At 38.0% G+C, this 16,711-nt stretch overlaps 1 protein-coding gene and 1 non-coding gene across 2 annotated transcripts in view; one reads left to right on the forward strand and one right to left on the reverse strand.

Annotated features, from left to right (window-relative positions):
• The window catches only part of Phlpp (PH domain leucine-rich repeat protein phosphatase), a 219,580-nt gene that overhangs the window by 163,226 nt on the left and 39,643 nt on the right, over nt 1-16,711 (reverse strand). The window lies entirely within an intron of this gene.
• Nucleotides 10,353-10,424, forward strand: TRNAE-CUC (transfer RNA glutamic acid (anticodon CUC)). The gene has a single exon. It is a non-coding gene; the product is annotated as a tRNA-Glu (tRNA).

A 16,711-nucleotide genomic window follows, 5' to 3' on the forward strand; every position in this document is an offset into this window, starting at 1 on the left:
ATTTGTGGTCCGATAAAAAGGACTGGGCCTTCAAAGTAGAATCCAAACAGTGGTGCAAACGTATCTCCACCAGAAAACGATCCCAGGACTCTTTGATAAGATGGTAGCATAAACATATTTTTGGGAAATACATGTTTGTATAACAATGAATACATAAAGGAATAAGCTCTAATCAGGCGAAACTGTCACAAAGATGGGAAATATTTCACCTACTATTCTTTGTGTCCATTAGTTAACGTTATTACCTTGTTACCAACAAACACAGGATTTGATTCCCGGTGTAGACTTATTCGAGTGTCTAGTAATTCTAGTCCCAATTACAAGACACTTAATGTATTTGTCGATTGATTTGGTTTATTTAACGTCGCATTTCTTCCAATTTTGGTTAATCGTGACGATGGAGAATAATGGTAATAATAAGAAATGTATAAAGGGACACGTATATGGACAACACATGCCCTAGGCTTCAGGTCTAGGCACCACAGCCTCGTTGGCCTGCATCATTGCAGTTACCAGGGAAGTGAGGTTGACTTTCGGGGGCCTTGAACGAAAGTCACCCTTTACACACAGATTTGTGCTGAATTTTGATTTGTTCTTTTAACCTTCTACATGGAAAAGGATTGTTCGAACATTTTTTTTTTTGTTACCAGTACTTTTTATAATACTTAGTCATCTCCCGTGCCCCTCCCTCTAAATCCGCCACTGTCATAAAATATATTTTAAATAAACACAATGCATCAAAATTAATGTATGAACTTTAAATGCATCAAATGATGCCAAAGATAAAAGTTTGGTTTGAGTCTACTTTATACAGAGATAGGATTAAACCTAGAGTTTAAAGTGAGTCGGAAACACAAAATGCCTCCACCGGGGCCCTTTGGCAACAAGAACGAACATGCAAATATGGTCAGTTACAGTTAGTCGGAGAAAAATGGCAAATGGGATGAGCGAGTGGGAAAACTGAGAAGCGTCTCTCACCGCGTCATAACCGCACGAAACGTGTTAGGTCGGTGAAGGCATTTTCGCAGTCAATGTCCCATGTCAAACGATGTCCTGACAATGGGCGGGTTATTCTTCCTCCCTTCGTCGCCTGCTAAAGTCTAATCCCACTCAATGCACAGATAGGCTAATCGGGACTGCACCTATATAAGTAGTTTGTATACGAACTACCGAAATGTGACGCCACCGGATATCGAAAAAAAAACATTTCTAATTTTAGTTGTTGTTTTTTTCCAGTGATGTACTGTGGACTATAAATCTACATTTAAGTGTTGCCTACTCTAAAAAGTAACACGTTATAATTGCCGTTACGTTGCTTGTAAAAGAAACTCATTTTTGTAACTTAATTTTTTACACCCAGGTATGGCTGTAGAGCCACGGGGTATTATTATAACATCTGTTCTCTGTAGTGCAGGGAGTGTAACCAGTGATGAATTCAGGGGGTCGTGGGGGTATCCTCTCCGGAAGAGAAGCCGCCCTCCGAAAATTGTATAAACCTGGCAGAGCATTTGGACAATAGCCAAGATATTTGGCAACCATGTTCGCTTTGGCTTTCTTTCATTCATTTTAACGCAGATAGTATTTTTCTGGCTATTTCGTAATAATAAGCATGATTCCGTTTTCTTTATAATTAAAAAAAATAGATATTAAAATGTCCTACTCTATGGCGCTGGGATTTGGGCTCTGACTGCGGGACATGGAAATCTCCTATAACGGCTGATGGTTCGACGTGCTGACCCCACGTCACTCCATTACCGGTTGAAGATCTCCACACCTCTAGGTAGGATTGTGGGAGGGACACTGTCAGTCGGGAGATAGGCCAAGGCCCTTCCAGGGCTGCAGAGGCGCAACCATGAATTTTTGTCTGGATGGGGAGGGCAAGTACCAGGATAAACGTACCAATAATAATAATAATAATAATGTTAATAATAATGTTAATAATAATGTTACTAATAATGCTATTATAACATTATTATTATTATTATTATTATTGATTTGCTTTATTTTACTTCGCTTCTTGTGCCACTTTTGGCTAATTTGTGAAGATGGGGATGAGTGATGAAAATTATGAATGGATACTCGCAAACATCCATGCCCAAGCCGGGATTCGGACCCAGGACCAACATTATTATTACTATTAGTAGTGGTAGTATCAAGGACGTTATTATCCTCGTAAATTACGCAAAAACGGGGTAGAAGTTTGTTCTAAAGCACTTGTGTTCAAACAAACGATTTGAATTATTTTTTAACACATTCAATTTCACATTAATAACGGAAAACAAGCACATAAACTATTTTTGAAAGACAGAAAATGCTTGATAAATGCATTCCAAGTAGAACTCTTTTTTACATTAACATAACTTTCATCCATGATTTATGTTTCACATATATGCAACGTGGAGTGACGTGGACACTAAATTGTGTACGTATTCAAAGTTTCTTTAATATGAAATGAAGCCTGGAATCTGTGGAAACATTGCCCCAATGTACATACACACCAAACCTTCTGTAGCATCAGACGCCACTCCAAGTATTACTTGGATACAAGGAATTCCCACGATTTTCCTCCGTTAACACTGCCGACTTCTTGGCTCATCCTCTCTCCCTTGCTAAATACACGTAGGTGCTTCTCTGAAGGCGTGTTTCCTCAGATGTTCAAGAAAGCCAACGTTGTACCCATTCACAAATCTGGAGATAAAAATAGTGCTACATCATACAGACCAATATCACTCCTGTCACCTCTGTTCTGTGCAAAAATCATTAAGGACAGATTATTCAGATTTACATCTCCGCATATCAGTACTGTCCAACACGGTTTTCTTCCAGGTAGCTCTTGCTTGACTAATCTTTCAGTTCTACCTTTCACATGCCACTTGGGCTATTTCCAAAAATTCCCAGCTAGATGTGATATACTTGGAAATTTCAAAAGCCTTTGACAAAATAAACCATGCTCTTCTTATTCACAAATTACGAACTGGATTTAACGGCATATTTCTCTCCTTAATCCAGGATTACCTACACTCGCGAACTCAGCGTGTCACTCTTTCAAGCGTCTCTTCTGATTTTCTTCCTGTCTTATCTGGGGCCCTCTCTTGTTCATCCTATACATGGACGATCTCCCTCAAAGCCTTTCCTCACTTCCTGTCAATATACTCATGTTTGCTGACGACTGTAAACTTTTCAAATAAATCTCAACCACACACGGGCGGCGCCAGAAATTTTCGACAGGGTGGGCAGAAGCTCCATAGTGATAGATTAGGGTGGGAAGTATAAATGTAAGACCATGTATGTGTACGTAAGACATATGTATCCCCCTCTCTGTTACACTCCCGATTTTCCTCTTACTTCTTTTCCCTTTCCTTGTTTTCCTCTTTATTCTTTTCTAATCTATTCTCGCATCTTGTTCCATTTCCTTTCGTTTTGTCTCTGATGGACACAATTATTTCAAGGAAGTGTTTACACATGCGCAGCCATACCCCAGCCATACATTCTAATCACATTCTTTCGTGCATGTTAATACAGTGAAATAAATGTGAATTACGTTTAAGCTTGTGTTGCAAATACAAGGCACATACTTGATTTTATGTATTCGGCGGCAATGATAAAAAGTGCGATGGTAGACAATTGTGAAGTTTCTCGTAATTTAAATGCATGTTCCTGAGCATAGTACTTTCATCGTATGAGTTTTTGACTGGAAGAGATTTCTTACTCCTTGGGGGTCACTTTTCTTAGCTTACAAGGTTTGTACAACTGACAAATCTATCTGAATGTTTGTAGTAGCAGCGATTGGGTGTCAACATTTGAGGGGCAAGGACAATATACGCAGGGGTGCCCATCCCCCCAAAGGCCAATGGCGCGTCCCTTTAAAATCATGTCTATGTAATCCGTCCCTCCCCCAAATCATATCATTTGCGCCCTGAAACTATATTGTAATCCATACACCGAAAGTAACTTTTTGCTTAGCTTTTTGTTACAAATGATGCACCTGTTTTAAAATAAGCAGTAAGCACTATATTTTAAGAAGTGATGTTACTCATGAATATGGAGAATATCGCTCATGTCTTGTAATGCAGCTATAGCATAAAAATTCACATCCACCTCAGTAAAGCGCCAAACACGCATTGTTGTAACAAACACATTATTGCGAGCGAAGCAAGCAAGAACATTTTTACATCCATTTCTTTGCAGGCTTTCAAGAATATTAATTTAACGGGGTGTCAACACTTTTTTAGCATCCCGGGATATTTAGTCTTTTCCAACTTTTGTTTTGGCACGTTCGGGGTCGAAAACGTGTGGATACCATATCGCTAAGTACAGTCTCCAAAATTTAATGTTCAAACTCTCTCTTCACTACAGAAATCCATTGACAATCTATAAGATTTAACACTTTTTCAAGAGCTTCCTATCTCCTCCTTTATATTTAATACTCAATCCTACCACAAAAATGTCCATGCCAATTTTAGACTTACTGTTGATATTGAAGACTGGATATTGCCTCCTCCAAAAAATTAATTCTCAGTCTCCACACCAGAATTTCTGCAACATTCTAAGACAGTAGTAATACACAAGAATTGGATAACTTAATGCTCAATGCCCCTCTAACTAAAATACCCGCCATAATCTAAGACTTAGAGTTGAATACTGTCCCCGCCAACGTTTAATTCAGAATTCTCCCCAGAACTCACGTGTCAATTAAGGCCTAATATATAAGAGTTGGATATTTATTCCCCCCCCCCCCATCGCACCTTCAATAATGACTAGTGTTGCCCACGGGACGAGACGGGACAGGCTTTTAAAAATTCGAGACGAGACGAGATTGATCATGTGTCCCTTTGACAAACTAATATTTTCGAGACGAGACAGCATTTCACAGCATTTCCACGAGACGAGAGAGGCCAAAGTCTCGTCTCGTGAGCAACACTAATAATGACCTTAAACGCTTTCTTTTCTTCGTCTAATGGACTAAATATGGTGAATTTAAGGTGTAAAATTCTTACCTGTATTTTGGAAAGGTTTATAAATGTTCAATTTTACATTATTTGAAGGGAAAAAATCTCCCAAAGAATCTCGATGGCGCAGCCTGTCACCCCTGAATATACGTTTTCTTGGTAGAAAAGGCTTAGCATAAAGAGGCCATAGTGCGGGGGCAAAAAGTGGAAAAATGTGGCTGGGGAACTGCATCCTCCACTTCCCGCTCCTCCTAATCGCCGCCACTGAATGTTTGGATTTAAAATGAACGTCTTATTAGGAATGATTTAAAACACACATGGAAAACCAATTATTCTTTGTTCATTGTCTATGAAGTATTTCTAGGCTAATGAAAGGCTATTTTGACAAAATATCACTCATAAGTAATAAACAAGTATGATTGAGAAATCTGTTCAGAATTTAAGAGATTATTAGCTAAGTTGCTATTCGTTTTCTGAAGAATTGTCATATTACTAATACGGGAGAAGCAATACACGTATGGTTGGTTACATGAACATATTTTTTGAGGTAACAAAATGATTTAGGACACAAGGAATTCATCGAAGTTGATCATCGTACCAGTAATACTTCATCTATTTTTCATTGGGTTGTATGGCGTGACCATTTCGAACACACTAGAATGTCAACCTCTATTCTGTGCAGCATACCCTGAAAACTTAATTTTTTCAGGGCAACGAGTCCCTGGCGCCTGGAACCACTGTCAAAGTAATAATTTATGAGGGTTTGTATTTTGAGTGTCAGCGTGTGTTTGTTTTCGCCCCTTCGTTACTTTCATCTAATCACCATTGAACCTTATAACGTCGTCATTATTAAAATTAGCAGAATAATGACTTACAATAAAACAAATCAACCAGAACTTACTCTTCCAAAAATGGAGTTTCATTAGTTTATACCTCTTAGAAAGTTGAGGTGGTAATTTCAATCGCACAGCGTTTCATTAGTGGATCAAGGCAGCTAATTCCGTGAACAATGACGTTGTTTTCCGAAAGCCTCAAATATTTGTCTCAGGCAATCACTCTCTTAAAATAGACGCATCTTCTGTGGTGAAAAAATGGCACGTTTGGTGCGAGTTCTTTCTGTACATTTTCCCCCCAATGGCATAACGCTGTCGTATTATAATGAAGAGGTCCTCTGTTTGACTCCTCCCTCCTCTGGTGGAAGCACAATGCACACTGGTTCGGACTACACGTTAAACTGTAGGTTTAGTCCCGATTAGCCTATCTGAGCATAGAAGTGGGCTTAGAAACAAACTAACAAAATCGTATTCTATATACTTCGTGACATAACTTTTTTTCTTTACTTCAGCTGCATCTACAGATTCTGTTGACATTTTCGGCTGATTCATGTGGCAAAATTTATGTATGGAACGAGGATTTCTAAATAGGATAAGCCACTCATTAGCAATTGAATAATTCTGTAGCTTTTTCCATATATAACTGATTTATTAAAATTTATTCACTTCGGTATTGTAGTGATTGTTGTGATTCCTTCTTATTACCATAGTAGAACGAATATAAAGTTGATATTTCGTATATCATATTGATGTTTGAAGATGACAGGTATATAAAAATTGTAAAGAAAAAAGAGACGCTTCTGGAATTTCAATGCAGAGCTTATTAAAATTATATTATACTCCAACTTCAATCAAGCAGTGATCTACTTTTTATTGTCACAACAGGCAGTGAACTACTATTAATCGTTAATCTTTGCAAAAATTTGTACCTATACTCAGCCATTATACGTTATAGAAGTTGAATTCAAATAACGTATATTCGTATAATTACAATAGATAACTGCGATCGACCAACAAACGCCCCAATTCGCCCGGTCAATAGCGATCGACGCGTTGGACATGCCTGTTCTATAGCATACTTAAACCCGAAGGTTTATGGCTGCAGCAACACAAGCCTTCAATCTGTCCCTATTCGGGGCAAGATCAATCCAATCTTTCCCATCCTTGCCGATTTCTTTTAGGTCCATCTCAACGTTATCCCTCCATCCTCGTCTTAGCCTTCCTACTGGTCCCTTACCATCAGGTTTCCAAACAAGAATCCTGTAAACTATTCTTTCCTCTGCCATTCGTGTCACATGGCCTGCCCATCTAACTAAGTCTTCTTGATTAAATTATTCTAATATTAATTAAAAAGTCGAAATAATTTATTGTGTTGCAGGTGGAAGTAACGCTAAGATGATGTTTAGATTTGTTTATTTGGAGATTATTTTAACCATAGCCAGGCCGGTATACACACTGCTGGACAAAAAACCCTTGACACTTGCATTTTTTGTGATAACGCATAAATTCTGATTCGAAGGCTAACTAAATTATTGCAAATATATTCAACAGAAAACAAAGAGGATGTTCTACATTCATTAATAAGATAAATTAGAACAAAAACAAAAGTTACAGAAAACTACCAAACTGAAAGCTTAATTTATAAGTAATTGCAATTCAGACGTCAAATATTACGGTGTCCGGTTTTTTTTTTTTTTTTTTTTTTTTTTTTTTGTCCAGCAGTATATATACGTAGTGGAGGCCCGGAGCTGCAGTCCTCAAGTTCACCCTAAATCCTGATTTAATCTTGATCATACCCTGCATAATTTTGAGCCTCCTAAGCCCACTAGCTGCTTTTAAACATGGAAGTATTCATTTGATCACAGTTTTTGTTTCAACAATGACAAAAGTGGCTTTTTAGGGGTTGATAATAATATGTGAACATTTCCAGCATAGATAATATTCGCAAGTAAAATATACATGTTATGAACACCAGGTTACACTTAAATATTTAATCATTCATATATCCCAGAGTATATGTACTTATTGAATTTGATTGGGTGGGCAATCGGGTGGGCACAGGCATTTTTGGGTGGGCGTTTGCCCACCCATGCCCACCCCTGTCGCCGTCCCTGCAACCACACAAGATGCTGTGATTCTCCAGAATGCTCTTTCCGAACTTGTCACATGGTGTAAGCAGTGGAATCTACCACTTAACCAGCAGAAATGTTCCTCCCTCACAGTCTCTTTAAAACAGAACAAGATACATTCTCATTATGTTCTTGAAAATTATATTACTACAGTTGCGACCCAAAAAGATCTAGGTGTTATTTATCATAGATGAAAAACTGAACTTTAAGGAACACATCGCAGCTACAACTAAAAGTGCAATGCGCCTCTTAGGCCTCCTCTACCGATTCACTGAAATTGATACTCCAACTTCTCTTAGCCTATTTTTCAAGTCATTCATTTCTCCGATTCTCGAATACTGCTCTCCAGTCTGGGCCATGGCTTCCAATACAAATCTTTCTAGCATGGATTCAGTCCTCGGCTTCTTTACCGCCATTGTTCGTCATAGAATTCCTTCTCTGCGGCATCTTCAGAAACCTGACATCCTGACTACTTTGAACATCCAGTTACTGCAGACCCGACGCGATATGGCCGATATGAAATTTTTCTATAACATCATCAATGGAAAATTAAGATCTGAATTTCTGCTTACAGAATTCAACTTCAGAGTTCCTCTTGATCGACCCGAAACACTGAATTGTTCCACAACTCTACCGCTAGGCTTTCCCTTTTACAGCGCGCTCTATTCCACAGGCTGCCCCAGTTCTATAATAAACTACCCACAAACAGACATTTTTGCCCCTGAAAGTATTTTTCGATCTTCCCTAAAAATGAATATGTAAATCTTTGTTTGTTTCCTTGTTTATGTCTTATGTTTATATTTAACCTTTCTTGTTTTTACCTAAAGTCATCTTGACTTGTTCTTGTTAGAGTTTTCAGTGTAAAATGGCCTTAAAAGTGCTGTATCTGAAACTTGGAATAAATATATATATATATATATATATATATATATATATATATATATATGAAGCATATATTATTTAAATACATTAAACAACCAATTCATCCATCTCACAATAAACCAAGAGCAAAAATTAAAAATTACATAAATTGTCTGTCAAATGTGCACGCTCCCTTTCCTCAAAACAATTGTTCATGCATTTAAAACAAAATCAATTAAGACAAGTCTTATTTCTCTGTCTGGTGATTTACAATGCATTACAGCGAACAAACATAAATTCCGAGCGAAGCGAATAAAAAAATATTTGGATCCAATTTTTTTGCAGGCTGAAATAAATGTTAATTTAATAAGGCGCAAATAATTTCACGGAATGCCATGGCATTATATCATTTACAACTTTTGTACCTCCCCGATGGTGTAGTGGTAACATCGTCGCCTTGTGATCAAAGGGTCCCGGGTTCGATACCCGGTGGAGGTACATAGTGGTTCGGAACCCACTTTAAGCTATAGGCCCAGTCTCAATCAGCCTTTCTGTGCATAAAGTATACTTAAAAAAACACACACAAATCAATCAATCAATTTTACACCTTTTTTAACTTAGATCTTTCGTCGCCCAGGGCCGTCTCCCGCTGTCCCCTAGCTACGGTTCTGAACTTGATACGACCAAGAAAGGCAGGTATTGCGAGAGAGGCGAGCAAGAAAATTTCACAGAAAGTAGTTTTATTTGCATAAAAATTGAAGTTCTGGGCGATAATTGCCCCCTGCAGATACACTTGGTCGTCAATGTTTGACCCCCTAGAACTCATTTCCGACCAAGGTTGTAGGGCAATGCCCCCTGCCCCCCTGTGGTTGCGCCACTGCAGGGCTATCGAGCCACGGGTTATAATAATAACAACCCGTGGCTCTACAGCCCGACTCGAACCCATGCCGTCCCACAGCTATCGTCCGTTGTGATAACTGCTACTAGTAATAAATAATAAAATTCAATTTTATTGAACCTCAACAATGAACATGTGTAGAGCGACGGGCCTGGTGTAGTATTATAATTTGATGCCTTTGACATTCCCCCCGGGAGGATAGTGGCTGGAGTCAACACTGGGTGCATTATTATACAGTTGTGTGAAATTGAATCATATTCAAATGTCACCGCACGCCCTTGCCTTCTCATAATAAAATAAAAGCGTTTCATGTAAGGAAAATGTTAAAATATTCAACAGATAAAATAATCCTCAACGTTTTATGCGAAGCACAAAAAATTGTTGCTTTATTTGTGAAACCCGATATATGCGACACTCCTGCCATCTACCGAGCAAGATCGTAATACAATGCTGCTTAGTTCAAGCTTTGACTCACAGATGGTGCAACTACAGCAGCTTATTAAAAGGGAGACAGTGGGATAGCAGACGAAAGTAACAGAAAGCAAGGTGTTCACATAATTCATAAGAATTCCTAGTGATTATTAGAACCTATTAAACAGCTGTAGTTACGAATGTCGCCAAGATCCGATGCCCTACAGCTGTTACGCACGCAAGATCGCTGCTACATCGAAGTGTCAAGAACTCCGGCATGGTCTAGTGGTTAGGATACCTGGCTCTCACCCAGGAGGCCCGGGTTCGATTCCCGGTGCCGGAATATATCTTTTTCCGGCGTAGACTTGCCGGAAAAAGTAGTCACGAATGTTTTCTGCATGAGTCACATGTCACAATCATTCGAAGGAATAAGGATTCAATTGTCGTAAGAAGTGAACAGATTTATATATAAATACAACTTCTTATGATGCTCAAATTAATGTTATTTTGTATTATCTTTTTATTTATTCTATCGTTCTTGTTTACGATACAGAATGCAAGCTGGAGGTTTTGCGGTAAAATCCATTGCATATTTTAAATATACTCCCTTCATGCGATATTGAACGCAGTTTCAGGCAACATAAATAAATCTGTCTTTAGACACACAAGAGATTCACGTTTCAGCACTTAAAAGAAAACTTGGTAACACATTTCCTGGTAAGAAAATATATAAAGCACATTTTGTATATGGATTTTCAATTACAATTAATGTCATGTACGCAAAATGCACTTTATTTAGCTATGTGAGCCGCTAGTCATCACAATTGTAATCCAAATTTAATTCCATATTTTGATTAAAATAACTATATGTACGTATTTAGTTACTAGTTTAGTACATATAAATGCGTCCCCTGGTTATAAGAAGCATAACAACACAAAATATCCAGGATTTTCGTAAACGAGAGGGTACGTCTTCTATTTTTTAGTAATCAGTTGCCACATTTTACACCATTCGACGTTCTTTTCTGTTTTGGAGATGCTGCCCAAAAGAGAAAGGGGGCGGGGGTTTAGGTTTCATGTCACTGAATATGCCTTTGCTGATGGATAAATTTATAACCTTTAAAGTAGCATTAACACGTAGAAAAATGAAAACATTACATAAGTTATCGATGTAAATTAAAATATATAACGATTTTTTATGCATTTTATGCATTTCAATATTATATAATATTGTATAAACATGCTCATAGGCGATATTTGCTGTGTAGAACTGAACAGTAATATAGCAGGTGTTTCGGTGTTTCAAAAATACTTGAGGGGTTACAAATATTTATTGCAAGTAAACTATTGAACTTACATTAATGAAACCAGTCCAGAATGAACGAGAAACTCAGTTTTTTTAAACACCTATAAATGTTCAATGTATGCACCACGGTGATACGGCACGCATCAACACGATAGTCTACATCTTGATACAGTCGCATCAAGATGGGCTTGTCGATAGTGTCTATCGATGCGATGATACGCTCCCTTAGGGCTGCGATATCACGCGGCATCGGTGAGACGAATACCGATGGAACCTCACAGAAAGAAGCCACACGGTGTAAAGGTCTCGTGATTTTGCGGACCAAAACATTGCACAAAACACTGAGTGATGCTAGTTATTTGAGTGTCGCCTAGCGTCAGGGATATGAACTCTCAGCCTAACGAAACATCCACGCACAAACTGTTTGCGTTCCTATCGTGTTGATGCGTGCCGTGTCACCCGTGGGTACATTAAACATTTGTAGGTGTTAAAAAAAACTGTTTTGAGTTGCTAGTTCTTTCTGGTTTCATTAACGAAAGTTCAATAGTTTACTTGCAATAAATTTTTGTAACCCCTCGATTATATATGAAACATCTGGTATATATAGAAAAAGTTATACCATCGGGATGTAACGCAAAGTGTACGCAATTCCTGGGCATGCTTGCAATGCTTTGACTAACTAGTCAATCACGATATTGTGACAGTGAGTTCCGGGCTTGAGTTCCGCTCACAGGAAGTGGGCGTTACAGCAAGTGCCTCTTCATCAATTGCATCTATATCTAATGGTCGCGATTAGCCTCAATAAGCAGATACGTGACTTAAATTGCGAAAAATATTATCCTAAATTACTAGTTATCACAAGACCTACTCTAACTCGATCACGGAATGGACCCCACCACAACGCTCACTATTTTCCTTCACAATGAAGTACGTCATAGTAAGTATATTAAACCAAAATCTTGAGTGATATAAAAAGTAACACACTCATGCATTAGTTGAGGCAATATCTGAAGTCACATCATCTATGTATGAACTAGTGCCTCGCTCAAGTTGTATTACAATTAAATTTCAGGCAAGTTCTTCAGGTGATTATACAGATCTCCGGAAGAAGCCAACCATATTGAGATGTATAATACATACAGTGCCATCTGTTGACAACCTTGGTTTATAATACATGTTTCTACGTCTAGAAGTCTGGGCTTAACTCCCATCCCTCTTCCCCCCTTAGGCGTTCAATTTAGGAAAATCCATTCTTAGTGGGTGCTTATGTCAAAGGAAGGCAGCCCTAAACCTTTAGGTTTCTAGGTCCTTTTTGGGTTTGGACTGTGTTAATAAGTCAGTTAATGAGGACAAGTTCTTTTTTTATATTAATTTCTAAGATCGGTTCCTTACAAAGAAAATTGTATTGTTCCCGAAAGGGTAAGGTTGGGACTGGCAAAAGGAAAACTGAAACTATTCTCTGTTTACTGTGAGAACGAAGTCAATGTAAAGAAAATGAATGTGACTTGCGGGAAATCCTATTGGTTAGTCTCGATGACAGCTGATGCGCAGAAATGTTGCGAGTAGGAATATAGAGCATGCAGTAAAGCCATGTCACTCAACTACACATGTCAAGTTGAGAGACCTAATTCTATGTATATATAAATATATCTATGGAAGCGCTAAGAATTAACCAATTGACATGCAGATACTTATCATAAGTCACATGGTTTTTGTTTATAATCACCTCATTCTTTCAGTGGACGAAGAATAGCCACGCATCGGGGGAGGCCCGTGCAGGGATATTTGCCTTTTTATATTCGTCGGTTGCCGTTCTCTTGAATGCAAAACGAGTGGTTTGATCGAATGCCAGAAACAAGAATTTCTTCACGCAGCTAGAACGGTGTGTGCAAGCAAATGCGACCGCTTGGCATCAACTGGGCACCGTAGGAGACGGAACTCGGGTTTCTGTCTGGTCACATATTCGGGAACGGAAGCTGAATTTTAAATTGTACGAGTGTTCAATGCAGAAAACTTCGTGTTTTCTCAGTGCATGATGTTGAACTAAAGTGTACCTCAAAGTTGCATAGGAAAAGTAAAAATTTCAAGACAATGAAACAACAAATAATAGTTCTTAATATGTATGCACTGTTTCTTTATAATCCAGTAATCTTATACGAGTTATCGCGCAGGTACAAACTACCACACGGATAGTCGCGAAAGTCCAGAATAACTCAGGTACGCTAATCGGGACTGGACCTACAGTTTAAAGTGGAATCCGAACCATTGAGCCATGAGCCTCCACCGGGAATCAAACCCGCAGCCCCTCGTGATCGTCTCGAGGAGGGTCAAATCGGTTCATCGACCCCTCCCTTGAAATTGGTATCATTAATTTCAAGTTGAAGAAAAAGAAGAAAGGTTGTTTTTATTGTTAATGACAGAAATGAAGTTCAGATACTTAGTATTTGAACAGAATAACCCAAGAACAACTGCGTTAGATGGGTAACTTTAAGTGTTAAATACAAGAATCCGTTTATGTTTCCGTATCCTACCATTTAATCCAAAGAATACATGGTTCCACAGTTTACAAAATTTCAAAGAATATCGTTTTATGTTAGACTTTTATTATTAAAATTTCCTACTAATTTTTAAAGTTTTTTCTTGAAAGAGGCGTGTAAAAGTTAATAAGAAAATAGAATAACTATACATTTCAGTACACTAAATGTATGAAATATAAAAAACAAGTGTCTCTCCAAGAATATAATAGTAAATTTAGAAGAAACTTGGTGTATATATTTAGTTTATAAAAGTTATTGTTGTATAAAAATAATCTCGTACTCATTTTACTATTATTATTATTATTATTTAAAAAAACATATGATTCGGTTAAAAGGGATAAATTATATAGACTAATATATTACTCCCTCTGTCCCATAATTATAGTCCGGTATGCCAAATTGGTAGTACAGAAATTACAGACGAAGAGGCAGATGGAAAGCACACGCATGAGGAGAGGCACAGTAGATCAGTCTTCAAGATTGTGAAGAGGAACAGCGTGACCTTATCGCAAAGAGCAACAAATACAGCCCAGCCGATTACCAATGATTATGGGACAACAAGCAAAGGTGTACGGGACAATAATTATGGGACAGAGGGAGTATTAGAGTTTGGAAAACCTAAAAAGCTTGTTAACATGATAAACTTATACAATAATGAAACAGAAAGTAAAATTCGTGTGGGTGTTAATATGTCTGACAAAAATTTACATAATGGGTTAAGACAGGGAGAAGATGCATTATTTATTGCTATTTAATTTTGCCTTAGAATATGCTGTTAGGTAGGTAAAAAACTAATGAAGGACTAAAAATAAATGGTCTCGCTCAGTTGTTAGCATATGCAGATGATGTAGACTTACTAGAGGATGATATAAATACAATTAAGAATAATGTTAAACTATTTTTAAAGGCTGCTAAAGGAATAGGGTTAGCAAAGAGAAAACTAAATATATGCTTACAGGCCAAAATCCAAGTGTTAGGTAATAAACATAATGTAATTATTGATGACAACTCAGTTGAATCAGTTTCCAAATTCAAGTACTTTCAGGTAATAATAACAAATGAAAATGATATTAAAGAGGAAATAAAAAGCAGGCTTAATTCAGGAAATGGGTGTTACTTTCTCTTCATAAACTTTTATATTCTCGTATAATATATAAAAGTTAAAATATACAAAACAGTAATTTTGCCTGTAGTATTATAAGTCCCTTACATTAAAAGAGGAACAAATTAAGAGTATTTGAAAATAAAATCCTCAGGAAAATATTTGGACCTAAAAGGGATGAGGAGAGAGGTGAGTGGAAAAGGTTGCATAATTTAGAACTGCACAATTTGTATTCCTGTCCAGACATTATTAGAATCATTAAAGCAAGAAGACATAGGGGGTAGACCATGTGGCACGAACGGGAGAGAAAAGAAGAGTTTACAGGACTCTTGTTGGGAAACCTGATGGTAAGAGACCTGTAGGAAGGCCAAGACGAAGATTGAGGGATAACGTTTAAAAGGACCTAAAGGAAATGGACAAGGATGGAAAAGATTGGATCGATCTTGTCCAGGATAGGGACAGATGGAAGGAAGGCTTGTGTTGCTGCAGCGATAAACCTTCGGGTTTAAACAGGCTAGAGAGTTAGTTAGTATTACTCAAAATTTTATCAATAGCCTGAGCCCCCTCTCCGTACAAAAATTACCGACGACGCCCATGCGACCCCATGATTACAGTGCCGATTGTGGCTTTCGAAATAACCCAGAAGTTATTCTGTTGTTATGAGTAATAATATCAACAATGTCATTTATAGGTTTCTAAAAAAGAGAGCCAATTTTCTCATATCTCCCCCACAATATAAAGTTTTAGATTCGTTCCAACCACTGGTATTTAAATGGTCGGCTAGTTCTATGACCGAACGCCACTGTTCCTGTGTAAATGAAAGCAATTATCGTCATTGCGTCGCAATAATCTCCCGGGAGTTGTGACGAACAGCATGTAGGCTGGAAAGAACCCTTTCCCTTGCAGCCGACCACGTTGTGAAGCAGACCATCGACGCTTTCCCTGCTGTCTCGACTGCTCGGTGAAGCCTGCAGCCCTCCAAGGCCACCCCGGATCTTGGGTCTGCTGGACAAGGGGCAGGTGCCACCAGAACACCTTGCGCTCGCTGCCCAACGACAGGCAGTGTTGCCATCCGCTGGCGGTAAAATTTCGCTTCATTAAAAAAAATCACTAACATTTGTATATTTCTACTCCCCTGAAAATTTATCTTTAACGTTCGAAGATTCCCCTTTAACACTTATAAATGCATTTTAACGCTTAGAAATTTCTTATTCAACACTTGAAAGTTTCTCTTTATCGCTTAATAACACTGTAGTTTTGTTAACATTTATGAATTCCTTAAATTATCTGTTTATTATTTGAAAAATTTGCATAAACGCTTGAAAACTCTTGTTAATTTCCCTTCTAGATTAGGGAATTATGTATAATGTTTGTATGCAAACTTTCTAAAGAAATTGAAAGTAAGTAGGTTAGATAAGTTCAGAGTCTCTCTCTCGAAAAATGTTTGTGTATGTGTAATGTGATCGAAACTTTACGTTGCTTCAACTCATATATACTGCTGTGATATTACGATTCACTTCCCACACGCATCCATGAGAGTGATTTCTGGTTAGTACACCGCGCTACGACGCCAGAGATCCGGGGTTCGAATCACGACCTGGGTATAGATGTTCTTTGTGAGTATCCCCTTCATCGAATCATCACTCATCCTCATCTTTGTGATTAGCCAAAAGTGGCAGAAGGGC

The sequence above is a fragment of the Lepisma saccharinum genome, chromosome 1 (assembly GCF_977018435.1).
Source record: "Lepisma saccharinum chromosome 1, izLepSacc3.1, whole genome shotgun sequence".
In the NCBI taxonomy this organism is placed as follows: Eukaryota; Metazoa; Arthropoda; class Insecta; order Zygentoma; family Lepismatidae; genus Lepisma; species Lepisma saccharinum.